We start from the raw sequence: 13,076 nt of genomic DNA on the forward strand, positions 1-13,076 counted from the left end.
ACATTTGTAACAACTTGATTTCACACTAGTTTGCCCTGTCTCAGATGACTGGCAAAATAAGCTTTAACCACACTAGGTGCAGGACACTGGTATTCGCTCTGCTAGAATAGCCTGACTATTATGTCGTAATGGAGCTTTGGTTATTATAGGATAGAGGTGGGGGGGTGGGGGGGGGTGGGGTGACTCTAAGCTGGTCGTATTAAAAACCCTATTGTGTTTCAAAAGAGCCCGGATAGGAATTATGACTCATTTGAAGTTTGAGCTTTTTTTTCACGAACTGTTGAGCAAGTTGAAAAGCTCCTGGCTTTACACAAGACACGCACACATAGACACACACACAAACAGACACAGACACAGACACAGACACAGACACAGACACAGACACAGACAGACAGACAGACAGACAGACAGACAGACAGACAGACAGACAGACAGACACACACACACACACACACACACACACACACACACGACTAACATAATACCCCTGCTGGCTGTGTCTAGACTCGACTCCTCAGAACCTGGTCAACCAGCTCCTATTACCCCACTAACCAAACAACTAAACCACTCTCACCACAAACACACTCAGTCAAGCTCTGTTTCTCCCTCTCTGCCTCTCTCTCCATCTATATGCATTTCACTTGCCCTCTTTCTCTCTAGATCTCTCTAATCCAGTTATATTTCCACTCTAAACAATTATATCAATTGTTCCTCTATGTGGTGTAACATCAGGTTCAGACTTTGCTCTCTCTTTCTCTCTCTGTCCCGTTACAAAGATTTCATTTCTCTTACTTTAGCGACTGAGCTTAGCCGTGATTGGGAAATAAATCATTCACGGTTTATACATTTTGGTGTTACAATATTCACTATTAGAAATGGTCATAATCTCTCTCTCTCTTTCTTTCTCATTGAGTGTGAGAGACCTCTGAGGCAAAGACTCAAATATTACACAAACTGAAAACAGCTTCAACAGACTTTCCTTAAAGGTGCATCATGTCGTTTTTTTGCTTTACTGCCATCTCTGGCCACATAAACAATTTGAAAATGTACATACCGGTATGTTTTAGATATGTTTTCTAATAGTGACAATTGTGTGCAAGTCCTAGTAAAAAAAAAGAAAAGTAAAATAAGTCTGTAATGGCCATTATCCACCAACAACACCAGCTTTCAGAAGACCAGCGCTCTTCACCGAACATTCTTTATCATGTGATCTCGTCCCTTGATCGCTACCGATTTATCACGGCCATTTAACACTATTTCAAACTATTTTTAAGCTGAAATCTACATACTGGACCTTTCAACAAAACTCCCTTTTACAAGAAAAAAAGGAAACATGAATATTAATGGCATCACTCAGCCATTCACTGTATCAACATGGTGACATTTACCCCTCTAATCAATGTGCTCTCTGCTCCTCCACCTCCCTGTAGTCTACCTCATCTCAATAGCTGACACCCGCTGTGAATTCTTATCAGAGCTGGTGCTGATGGAAAACATATGGATGGATCCCAGTGATTCTCTTTGGTTTATGCTCATCAACACTGCACTGTGTACATCCAATAGTTAACAGATATCTGTAATGAAAAAACATGACAGGAAAGGCCCAATGATCTATAAATTAATAGAAACAATTAAAATGAAAATATTGTGTTCTCCATTAATAATTTATTGGTAGATCTGTAGTGAGAGAGGAGAGAGTGACATGGTATGAAATACCATTTCAGTCTCATAATGAAAGTTCTTGATTTTTTTCCTATTAGAAGTCGGGGAGAGGAGGAAGGAGCTGAACTGAGCACAGCACCAGGGGGTATTTATAAATCAATATTGTTTTGCAAAAAAAAAGTAACCCTGACACACACACGCACATACATACGTACGCATGCACACACACACACACACACACACACACACACACACACACACACACACACACACACACACACACACACACACATACACACACATTTATATATAGAAGGACTTACCCAACCATTTTGCTATTCGAATTGGTGGTCACTAATGAGCCCAGGTGTCCTAGATTCTCCAGATGCTGCTTCATCAGATATGGTGAATCCTGACCAAGAACAGTAATAAGAATATGTCATATAATACATGAAATACAATACTACTAGAAAAATGAAAAGATTTAAAGTGAATAAAAAGCAGACAAATGTATTGTTCATGTAAAGACAATGATTCTCATCTTCTTGTTAACTTCTTGTCTGTCAACATGAGGACCAAAGCGTAAACAAATAAATCATTCAGTTATTTTCAGAAACTACGATGAGTTTCCAGGCTGGGGTAGTGTGTTTGTGGCTGTATGCTTTTTTTTAATTAATTTTTTTCCTTAGGACCAAACCTTATCTTTTTGACTACAGAACATGGAAAATCACTGTTTTCACATATGTAAACATGGTGGTGTTGGAGATAATGAATGTGATGTCAACAATTGTTGAATTGTCCCTTTAATGATTTGGTTCTGTTTTCCTTCCCCTACACTTGCAGTTTTTGCAGGTTTGAAAGGAGTGGATATGTATCAGTATTATATCTGTCTCTACTTAGCTCTCCACGAGACAACTTGATGCCTCATCTACATAAATCCAGTCTTCTCAGATCTATGAACTCAGAGGGTAGGTGGGAATGGAGGGAAGGAGACTAGGGGCCCAATGGAACAGGGCCCTCATGCCTCCACTACTCTATAGTGACATCTACTGACAGAAAACATAATGACACCTTTTACAATGAGTTAAATACCTAATACAGGAATTGTAGAGAAGGACGAGTGAGCCGCCCAGTGGATATAAGTGGTATCACATTGTCCAATGTTAAAGGGAGACTAGGATATGACGTCACGCTTGTGAAAACAGCAACTTTCATCTAAGATATTGTAGTGAACAAGAGCGCCCTGCCCTCCGCCCTGCCAATCAAATGAAACTTTAATCTAAGATGTTGTAGTGAACAAGAGCGCCCTCCCCTCCGCCCTGCCAATCAAATGAAACTTTCATCTAAGATGTTCTAGTGAACAAGAGCGCCCTGCCCTCCGCCCTGCCAATCAAATGAAACCCTACGTGCGATCTTTTCTTCCCTTCTCTGACATGCCTTTGGTTTGGTTTTTTTTTAAGTCTCTAGCAGCGTCGCCCCGCTCGTTTTGCTATGACTTCATATCCCTGAATCTACCTTTAACAAAGACAATAATGACAGTAATGCTGACATGCAATTGATTGTGAATTGTGGGTTATGAGTGTCCATCTTTAAATAAGTCATTTAGTGTCTGAGCGTGGTTGAGTGGTACTGATCGCAGCACCCGCACAGCACATGAGTCATCTCCCGCTGGAGACCAGCGTTCATTTAAAGACTAAATATGGAAGCCCTAACCCTTAAAAATAAATAAATAAATACAGAAAATAAATCAATGACACTATAACTATAGAGGCAAAGGGAGTTCAGATTTCTGCTGTACAAAAGTATTTCTCTCATAGCATTCCTGATTTGGCATCCCCAATCCCCAATTTAACATTGTCAAACACAGCACATCAATGCTGTTATCAGTGTCATGGTGCATTAGATTAACAGCACAGAAGCCTCATTCACGGTAAATAATTGGGTCCAGAGTTTGGTTTGAAGACTGTGATATTGAATTTCAGACTGGCTTTGTCTCATTAGCTCTAAAACATGGCCTGAGAGCATGAAACATCTTTTACGAGTGTTACAAAGCTAAAACCTCTTCTACACTTACAGTAAAACATTAGACACATTGAGCAAAGTTAAAGCAAGCGGACCTGAGAATTACAGGATTGACGCTAACTTAAAATGAACTATTTCAGAACATCCATGCATGTTAATTTAGTAATATTCAACATGTATCCATTACCTTTGAAGTCACACTGCCTTCTCCAGATCCAGAGCAATTCAGGGTTCTAACCAGACACAAGCCACTGTGAAATGCAGATATATGTTCCACCTGTTTTCAGCCCACTTGTCTTAAGTTCTGGTTCATCTGCATTCCATCCCCCTCCTCCTCTATCATGAATGATTGTTGGGTTCCTCTCCTCCTCTGTCTCTCTCTAGTAGAATGTTCCTTCGCTCCACAATACCACAGTGCCTCACTCTTTTTGCTCCGTCCAAGTTTGTCTTGCTCTCCCTCCCTTGTACTCTCTATTCAAGCGTTCAGGATTTGTCCCCAATCACTCACTGACACACACACACACACACACACACACACACACACACACACACACACACACACACACACAGCTCCTCAGGAGCTGACTCACATGAGATATAGCTTCTATTCAACTCAGGAGAGAATCTCAATGGTTTGATTGTGCTGTTGTTCTTTCACATCCCACATGTCATCTGCCTCTGACAAAACTCTTCCAAGTACTGAGCCAGCATCTACAGTACACATACAAACAAGACACAATGCTTGAAGGGAGATATATATATATATATAGTTATTATAGTTATATTATATATTATATATATATTATAGTTATAGTTTTAGTCCAGGGCCTGACTCAATGAAAGTCGCGGTTTATGCTATTATTTTCATCACTATATAACACAACTTTCATTGCAAATAAATTCCATGGGGCAATGGGCAATACAGATCTATTCTACTCATTATACTGGTTTAACCAGCTTCATCAGATTCATCTGGTACTGTTCTGATATCCCTCACTTCTTCCTCTCATGTATACCCCCCTCCCTTCTTCCTTCCTTTCATCATCTGAAGAGAGGACAGCCTGTGGCTCCATTGAAGGATAGATGGAAGGATGGAAGGAAGGGGGGAACAGTCTTGCATGAAAGGAGAGTCTGTGTGAGGCAGTTTGTTCCAGAGGGTATTATTTCACTGTGACACTGGCCAAATGAGCTCACACTGTAAACAAACACCGTTACCCTGACAACGGGGGCTAAATGTCTCCCAGTTCTATCCCCCAACGTCTCATGCTGCATGGCCAGACTCAGACAAAGGCTGCATCTCAATAGTCTAAAGTGGCTTCCTATCCTAACCTCCTTTGCCCAATCAGCATTGGGCAAATGCTGAACATGATCTGAACATAGACAGTTAAAGTAATACTGCACATGTCCACCAGGTAATTACTTTCCAGTGTCCATTTTTATTTCGCTTCGAGTGTAGATGAGGGAAAGGAGACATGGAGAGGCACCAACTTCAGACTATTGAGATACACCCTCAGACAAAGACTGGCTCTCTGTTTCCTACAGTCAGCCAGCCAACCAGACTGTGAACAGTAAAAACAGATGAGATACAGTAGGAGATAGGGAAAACCAAGCAGACCCTGTTGAGGAGGGGACATCGACAACAGGCTGCCAGGAGAATGTTCCCTCAACACTCTAAAACATCATCCATATTTCTACTGACAGAAAATGTGATTGTGATGTAGCATGTTTACAAAACCCATCCGGGAAAAATGTCGAATGAAATACAACGAAATAAATAGAAGGCTGGGGTGGAAGACCACACTTTATTAAATAAAAATATATTACATACTTTTAAGACGATAAAGTTCAAGAAGAGATATAGAGGGGGGGTTCAAGTATGAGATGGCATCTTCTGTTGTACCTTTGAATCCATAACTTAATACATATATTATCCACCTGTTCAGATGGGGTACAACAAGTAGAAAGGTATTTTGCTTTGTCTGATCAGATATCACTTAGTTATGTGGTAAGTAGTGCATATTGGTTCATTTATTCAAGTGAGAACACTTTTAAAACGTTGGGCTTATTGACCCAGAATGACATTCAGGTCATGTAAGGCTCCAAGACAAGTCCATATTTACCTTGGTCCATTAAAAAGCAAGGAAGACAACACAAACAAAAAAAACGTCTCAAAAACAGACACAAAAGCTCCCCTCTCCCCTCCTCTCCTCCTCCTCTCCTCCCTCTTTCATTATGTAGCTGTTCCCCTCAAGTCCTTTTCATCCACACTACTGCCACGTCTACTTCGGTCCCCTAGTCGCTTGAAGAAGGACACGAACCCAGAGTTGTCCTGCCTCTCCAAGGGTTTCCCTGCCCCTTCCCCAGCATCTGTCCCAGGTCCTGTTTCAGCGCCTGTCCCTGCTCCTGGTGCTGCTGCTGCTGCCCCAGTCCTCTGGGCTGTGCGTCTCTGGAGCAAGTCCCCCAGCCAGGAGGTAGGTGCTTGAGCCTCTCCAGCCTCCCCCAGGGAGAGAGACCTGAGGACCAGCCCCTGGGATGGAGCTCTCTGAGTGGGACAGTCTTGGAGGGATGAGGACCCCCTTCCAACCCCTTCCTGGAGGTCAGTTACAGGGTTGAAACCAGAGGGTGCTGGGCCTGCCAGACTGTAAGGGTACGGAGAATGAGAAAGATTCTCTCCCCTGTCCACAGACCTCATCCTACCCAGCAACACCAAGGGTGGGCAGGTGGTGTTGGGGCGAGACGGGGTGTGGGGTAACGCCCACACTCCTTCGTCAAGGCCTTCTCCGTGGGATGCAGAGAAGGAATGCCGACGGAGGGGGCCGTGTCTGTTCCGCTTGGGGGTGTTCCCACTGGGGGAGACTCTGGGGCTCAGGATGGTCCAGGGGGAGCCCAGCGTCCCCAGGCTGTTGTGAAGAGCCAGGTCCACCTCTCTCATCTCTCTATGTCCGAGCCTAGTGGGGGTGGAGGGGGGAGTGAGAAGCAGCCGTGGGAGGTCAGGGACTCCACCCCGGCTGCCTCTACTGGTCTGATATTTAAGCACCTTCCAGGACACCTCGCGCATGTTCTTCACCACCTCCTCCTCATTACCCTCCTCCTCATCTTCTTCTTCCTCCCCCCTTTTCCTGTCCTCCCTCTTGTCTGGGTGGGTGCAGCTCTTGGGGGTGAGTTTGTGATCGATGGAAGAGGTTCTCTTGGTCCATGCCTGTGCCTTCTGTACCTCTGTTGTTAACGTCTCCCCCTCTACCTGACAAGCCTCTGGAGGAGGCTGAAGTGGGGAGTTGCACTCCTCCCTTACCTCCTCCCCCACCTCTACTCCTTCCACCACCCCCTCCTCCACTCTTCCCACCACCTCTGCAGGGCTCCCCCAGCTTTTCTCAGGCTTCTTCACCTCCAGCCTCTCCTTCTGTGGTGTCTGGTCCCCTGGCTGCTCCACTAGGCTGCTCTCCGCTCTGCTATCCTCCCTGCTATCCTCCCTGCTCTCTAGTTCCTCCTCCAGTGGGTTGGCCTGGGGGCAGGGCTCGGTAGGGGAGCCCCCGATGGGTGAGAGCATGCGGGGCCTACGTCGAGACAGGCTCGCCGAACGGGTGGAAAGGAAGTTGTGGAGGACTGACTCCAGGGCCGCTGCCTCCAGGTTGGGGTCATTCCTAGAGCAGGTGGCGGTGGAGCGACGTTTAGCCGTATTCCGGAGCCTCTCCCTCTCCATGCGTCTCAACTCTGCTGCCTCTCGCTCACGGTTCTCCTAATGACCAGGGGCCAGGGGAGAGGAGACAGAGGCTTGAGTGAGTGTGTGTGTGTGTGTGTGTGTGTGGAGAGGATATACGAGGGAGGGTGTGTTTATGTGGATATTATTTTTATTCTATGTTGTTTTACGCACCTGAGACAACCAATCACAGCGCTCTTACCTGAACGGCCTTGTGGAACTTGTCACAGAAGGAGTGGAAGATGGAGCAGCACTCCTCCAGTTTGAAGACTTCAGGGTCTTCACAGAAGTACTCTGCTACAGTGTGGCTGAGAGAGTGAAGCTCCATGAGAGAGACCTCTACGTCACCCAGCCTGGCTTCAGCCCTCTGAGAGAGAGAACACACGGGTTACTTACCAGGGAAGGCTGGTGGAGACAGAAATTGGAGGTGTTTGAATCCATTCCTCATTCCATTCCATGCATTACAATGAGCCTTGCCCTCTGATTTCTACCTCCACTGTTACTTACCTACAACATCAGAACACTGGGCTTTAAGACTGTGATCTCACTCAGCACAGGTAGTCAGATCATTCACTAAATTCTGAAGTAAATCATAACACAGAATGGGGTGTCTCACCATGAGAAATATCTCCATCTGTTGTTGCAGGTCAGAGTACCTGATGGCATCCATCTTGGCTTCCTTCACCTTTTGTCCTTCCCTCTGGAAGTCAGTCTCCACCTCCGGCTTATTGACCCTGCATATACATCATACAAACAACGTTTGCATGCGTTTCATTTAATTCACACCATTAATTATTGTGGACAATCAATAAAATAAAATAAACGACCAACATATTTAAAGCTCAGCAATAAATGGCATATAAAAGCATATATGTATAACCACACTTGGTGAACTCTTATACTTGACTGGTTTACTATGAAGCATGCATCCCTACCGTGCAGCCATCCCAATGTGTTCAAGTTGGCTGGGAAAGTTCAGCAAGGCAACGTCAATCTCCTGTGCTTGCTGTCGATGAAAACAGTGAAGGAGAAAGTGAGTGGACATTTTTTTTGTAATATCATTGGTGAAAAGGATAAGACTGCATAAGACTGGCCAGAAACGGAATGAAATCATATTTCTATGAGACTGGCTATGTTCCACTCAACACGTCTCTGAGCCACCCCGACCCCTCTCACCATGGTGACGTAGTGCATGAGGTTCATGCCAGGCTTGTTGGCCTTGGTGTCCACCAGCTTCAGCAGGGAGGTCATCCTGAAGCCGATGGCACTGCCCGCGTACCCGCCCTAAACGACAAACAGATTTACTGACCATGTACCTCCTACCTACCCTGCGCATCCACACATGATTACATTTGAGCAGTCACTTAAAATCAAGAGCAACACAAAGTCAGTGTATTCTAATGGCGACGCTGAAACAAGCACATGATGCAGGAGAATACTGACGGCGTTCATGTAATTCCCTGCCTTCAACACCAGGCGGATGACAGAGTGGAGATCGTCACAGTCCAACAGCTCTGGAGGGATAGAGAGATCCATAAAGGTACAGAGGGAGGAAAAGTGAGACCGAAAACAACAGGAAATGATAATGACCAACATGTAACCGTCACCCAGTAAAAATAAATAACAAAAACAAACAAACAGTGGTATTAGAGTGGGGGCAGGGTGTGTGTGTGTGTATGTGTGTTACCATTAGCTGCTTTAATCATGACAGCGATGGAGTGCTTCATCTCATCCATGAGGGGAAAAAACTCCTCCCTCAGCATCAGACTCCTCAGACGCTCTTCATAGCTAGAGACGAGACAACAACAACATCATCATCATCATCATCATCATCTTTTCAGTTCTCCTCCTCCTCCTCCTCCTCCTCCTCCTCCTCTCCATCATGAACCCAGACTCACCCAGGCACTTTCACTAGTAGCACCATGAACTGGTCTGCCTCACATAACTGGGACAGGTCTCCACTGAACAAGAACAGCCTCTTCACCTGGACAACAGATAAACAACACAATCATCTTGTTAGTCTAATACATTGAGTATTTGATTGTTCAGTTTTGGGTAAAAAAAACAACGATGATAGAGTGAACATGAAAAAAGGAGCATGGTCACCTCTCCCTCTTCAGGTAGCAGTTTGTAGAGCTCCTTGAGCTTCCCTGCTCCAAACCTCAGCCAGTTCCCCAGTTGGATATCCTCCACCATGTCCTTCACTGGCCTACAGGGGAAGACAGAGGGCAACGCCACACAGTCACGCACACATCTCACTTTGGTAATAGACTTCTCACAGGGGATTTGTTTTCAACTGACCAGTTCTTTGACATCAGTGCAGAGGAGGTATAAAGAGCTCTTTTGTACAATTGAAACACACAAGTTGTCGTCAAGGAGCTATCTTTTAGCTTGAGAGAGAGAGAGCCACAATTGAAAAAATGTCCTAGTTTTAAAACTGTGGTTGAGTAACTCCCTTTCTCTTTGAACTTTTCAGTGTGAATAAATGCTCTCTCTTTCTCTTTGTTGCAATATTTTTCGCTTGGTCATTTGGTCCATAGATTGAACCATATAACTACATGCAATATAGAGTGCAAAGGCTATAATGAAGATATATACAAGTAAATATCCAGCTCAAACTGAACTACAATAACCCTCTGTGCGAAATGTCTTTGAACCACATATACTGTAATCTTACATCCGTTCAGATTAAATTTGAAGGGAGCCAATATACCCAATAACTGTATAGGCTACTGTAGCACTGCGGTGCCTGTATATTTTGTTAGTCAAAGTTAGGGCTGACTGAACCCTGAGCAGGTTAGAAGGGACACGATAAGGGTTAGGGTTAAGTGCAACAGACCATCCATATGAACAGACATGAGAGACTGCATCTATGCAGTCATTCAGAAAACACTTATCAACATCAACAACACTACTTCTCACCTTTGAGGTGTGAAGAGGTCATTGCCGGTATGTGTGAAGTTTTACAACAAAGGTATTGCGTTCTCCCTCGTGACTAAACACTTGCTTGAGTGATATGTTAAAAGCTGTTTTTATTGTTTAAATATGCATTAAGGCCACTTCAGATAATGGTTGTGTTGGCTTAGTGATGACATGCTGTAGTGGAAGTAGGCAGGGCCGGATTTCTGACTCACTCATAGATGTTTGATATAACACTGTAACTTCTCCCTGCTGCTCAGAATGACCCTCACCCTCCACCAGCCAACCCATAATCAACACGTGTCCTGTCCATCATTTCTCAGTCATCTCCTTACCTCCTGAACTGCTTCAGAAAGATTCCAACATTCATACTCTTCTTAGAGTTGAGGATTGAGACCTGAAGAAGTGAAAAGAGTGTAGAAAATGATTCTAAACATTCAAAACCATCAATCAAGTTTGATACAGGGTCTGGGATTCAAGGGTTGGAGGAACATAATTATGAACAATTCACAGCTCTTGTTGCTGTTCATTTAGGTACCTCTGACCCTCTGTCTCAGTTCAACCCCATCTAGAAGAGAGATCAATGCAAGACTGAACTATGACCACCGTCTGTTCCCCATCCTCCATGGGGAAGCCGCCCTTAGTGGTCACCATTGTTTAATTGTGGATATTTCACCACTTCCTCACTGATGGAGAGGTTCCAACAGAGAAGTGAGGGAACATTCTATAGAGCACTTCTGGTTAAACGATCTAATGATGACTTTTCAGATTAAAATGTATTTTAGATGGGTTTGATCATTAACATACAGGTTGATTCATAATTATAACAGTTGTTATGCAACAGGGCCCTACGCAAACACCACTGCTTACACCTCGAACACATCTGACCAACCAGAGATTAACACATACATAGCGGACAGCATTGTACTGGATGAGGTAAATGATCCTTTATCAAATCCTTCAAACACACCCTGTGTGTCATACTGTTGCTACAGCAGGTGGGTCCTCTGGTTGTGTTGTGTTAGTTCGTTAGAGTATAGCTGCCAGATGCTTTCTCCTACCATCTCTATCTACTGGACATAATTCATGTTCTGTGGCAGAGCAGGGGAGCGAGGGGGGGAAGTTTGTTATAGACAGAAGAGGAAGGACCATGACCTACGCACAGCCATCTCTGATCCTTATATTTACTGAATAAATGATGCAGTCACACACATACAGTACCTGGAGTGCTGTGACCTCTTTTATAGACTGTTTTCCCAATCCCTTTTGGTTCTTCACACAAGTAAATAAGTAATATCTATTAAGTCCAAACTCATGAAGTAATCCTATTGATGTGAGGTATGAGGGCATAGTGGTAGTTCGACTCTGGCCTGTATATCCCACAAGAAGGTGACTCATCCAACTCACATGACATTCACACAAATCTCTTGTACCAAAACATTTGAGTAATTTGTGTAAATCTGAAGTACGGCCTTTGCACGGCATGACAGGTAATTGACTTATGAGCTCTCAAAGTTGAATACAGTCTACTATATTCAACTTTTGATAATCCATGTCATTCCCATTGACATAAAATCTCTTTTCAAAAGTACCTCAGTAAATATATTGTGTTCTCAGCTGCACTTCAACCAATGTCTTAAACTCACCACCTGTGGCCCCTGGGTGGAGGGTGGCAGGCCCCTCACACTCTTACGGACAGTCCCTGTCTTGCACTGGGAAAGCTTGGTATCAGCATGACTGAACATCTCCTCCATGCTCTTGGTGTCCAGCTCAAAGTCCTCTGATGTCCGCTGAGACGTCCACACATTCCTCTTCCCCAGAACGCTCTGGCGCGGGATTGCATCCCAGTTAAAGTTCCTCATCTTGGAACGCCTCACCACACTCTTGGAAAAAGGGTCCCCACTTCCAAAAACTGGTGGAGGCGGGGGTGGGGGTGGTGGTGGAGGGGGAGGAGGGGGAGGGGGAGGAGGTGGAGGGGGCGCAGGGATGGGAGGGGGGGAAGCAGTTTGGAGAGTCCCATCCTGGGTGCTTGGAGGGTGGTGAGATGGGTCAGGGGGAGGTGGTGTGGGAGGAGGCATGGTTGGTATGACTACAGCACCCTCCATCAAAATCTTGGGAATGTAAGTGTTTGTCCAATCCAATGGCTGGAGGAGGAACACGCCAGCTACACTGATGGAGTGTTGTAGGCCACTCAGGTCTAGGGAGAAATCACAGGCTCCTGGGGAAGAATGAGAATAAAACTAAATAAGCATGCAGCCTAAAACATCAACAAAAAGCAACCAAATCAGTGATTCACTTGAACAAAACTCCCTACCCTGCAAAAATACTGGATCCCTCATGCTTAAGACTATACCTGAGACCAACAGCCTATGATCTACATACACGTGAGACAGCTCATCTGCCCAACTCCGACCCATTCAATAATGACTACACAATAGATTATCAACACATGCATTTAATCCTAGCCTAGACAAGAATCCATGATTCACCTTAACCGGTAACCAACGCTGCAACGCAACGTCTCCAAAGCGCTAGGACTGGTATCAGTTTCTTGAACATGTGTCTGAAAGTCAAATAACGTCCACCAAGGATAGAGTGCGCTATCTGACATATTTGCATGTTCATGACAACCAGGCCCATGCCCTGTAACAACTCTAATCAAGAGTGTCACTGTGCCAGGAGATGTCAGGACCAGCCCGATGTACTTTTTGAATATTTAGGCAATAACTCATTTACTCCATCATAAAACAATGTTGACTCGGGATACTATGACAGT

The sequence above is a fragment of the Argentina silus genome (genome assembly GCF_951799395.1).
Source record: "Argentina silus genome assembly, chromosome: 2".
NCBI classification, from domain to species: domain Eukaryota; kingdom Metazoa; phylum Chordata; class Actinopteri; order Argentiniformes; family Argentinidae; genus Argentina; species Argentina silus.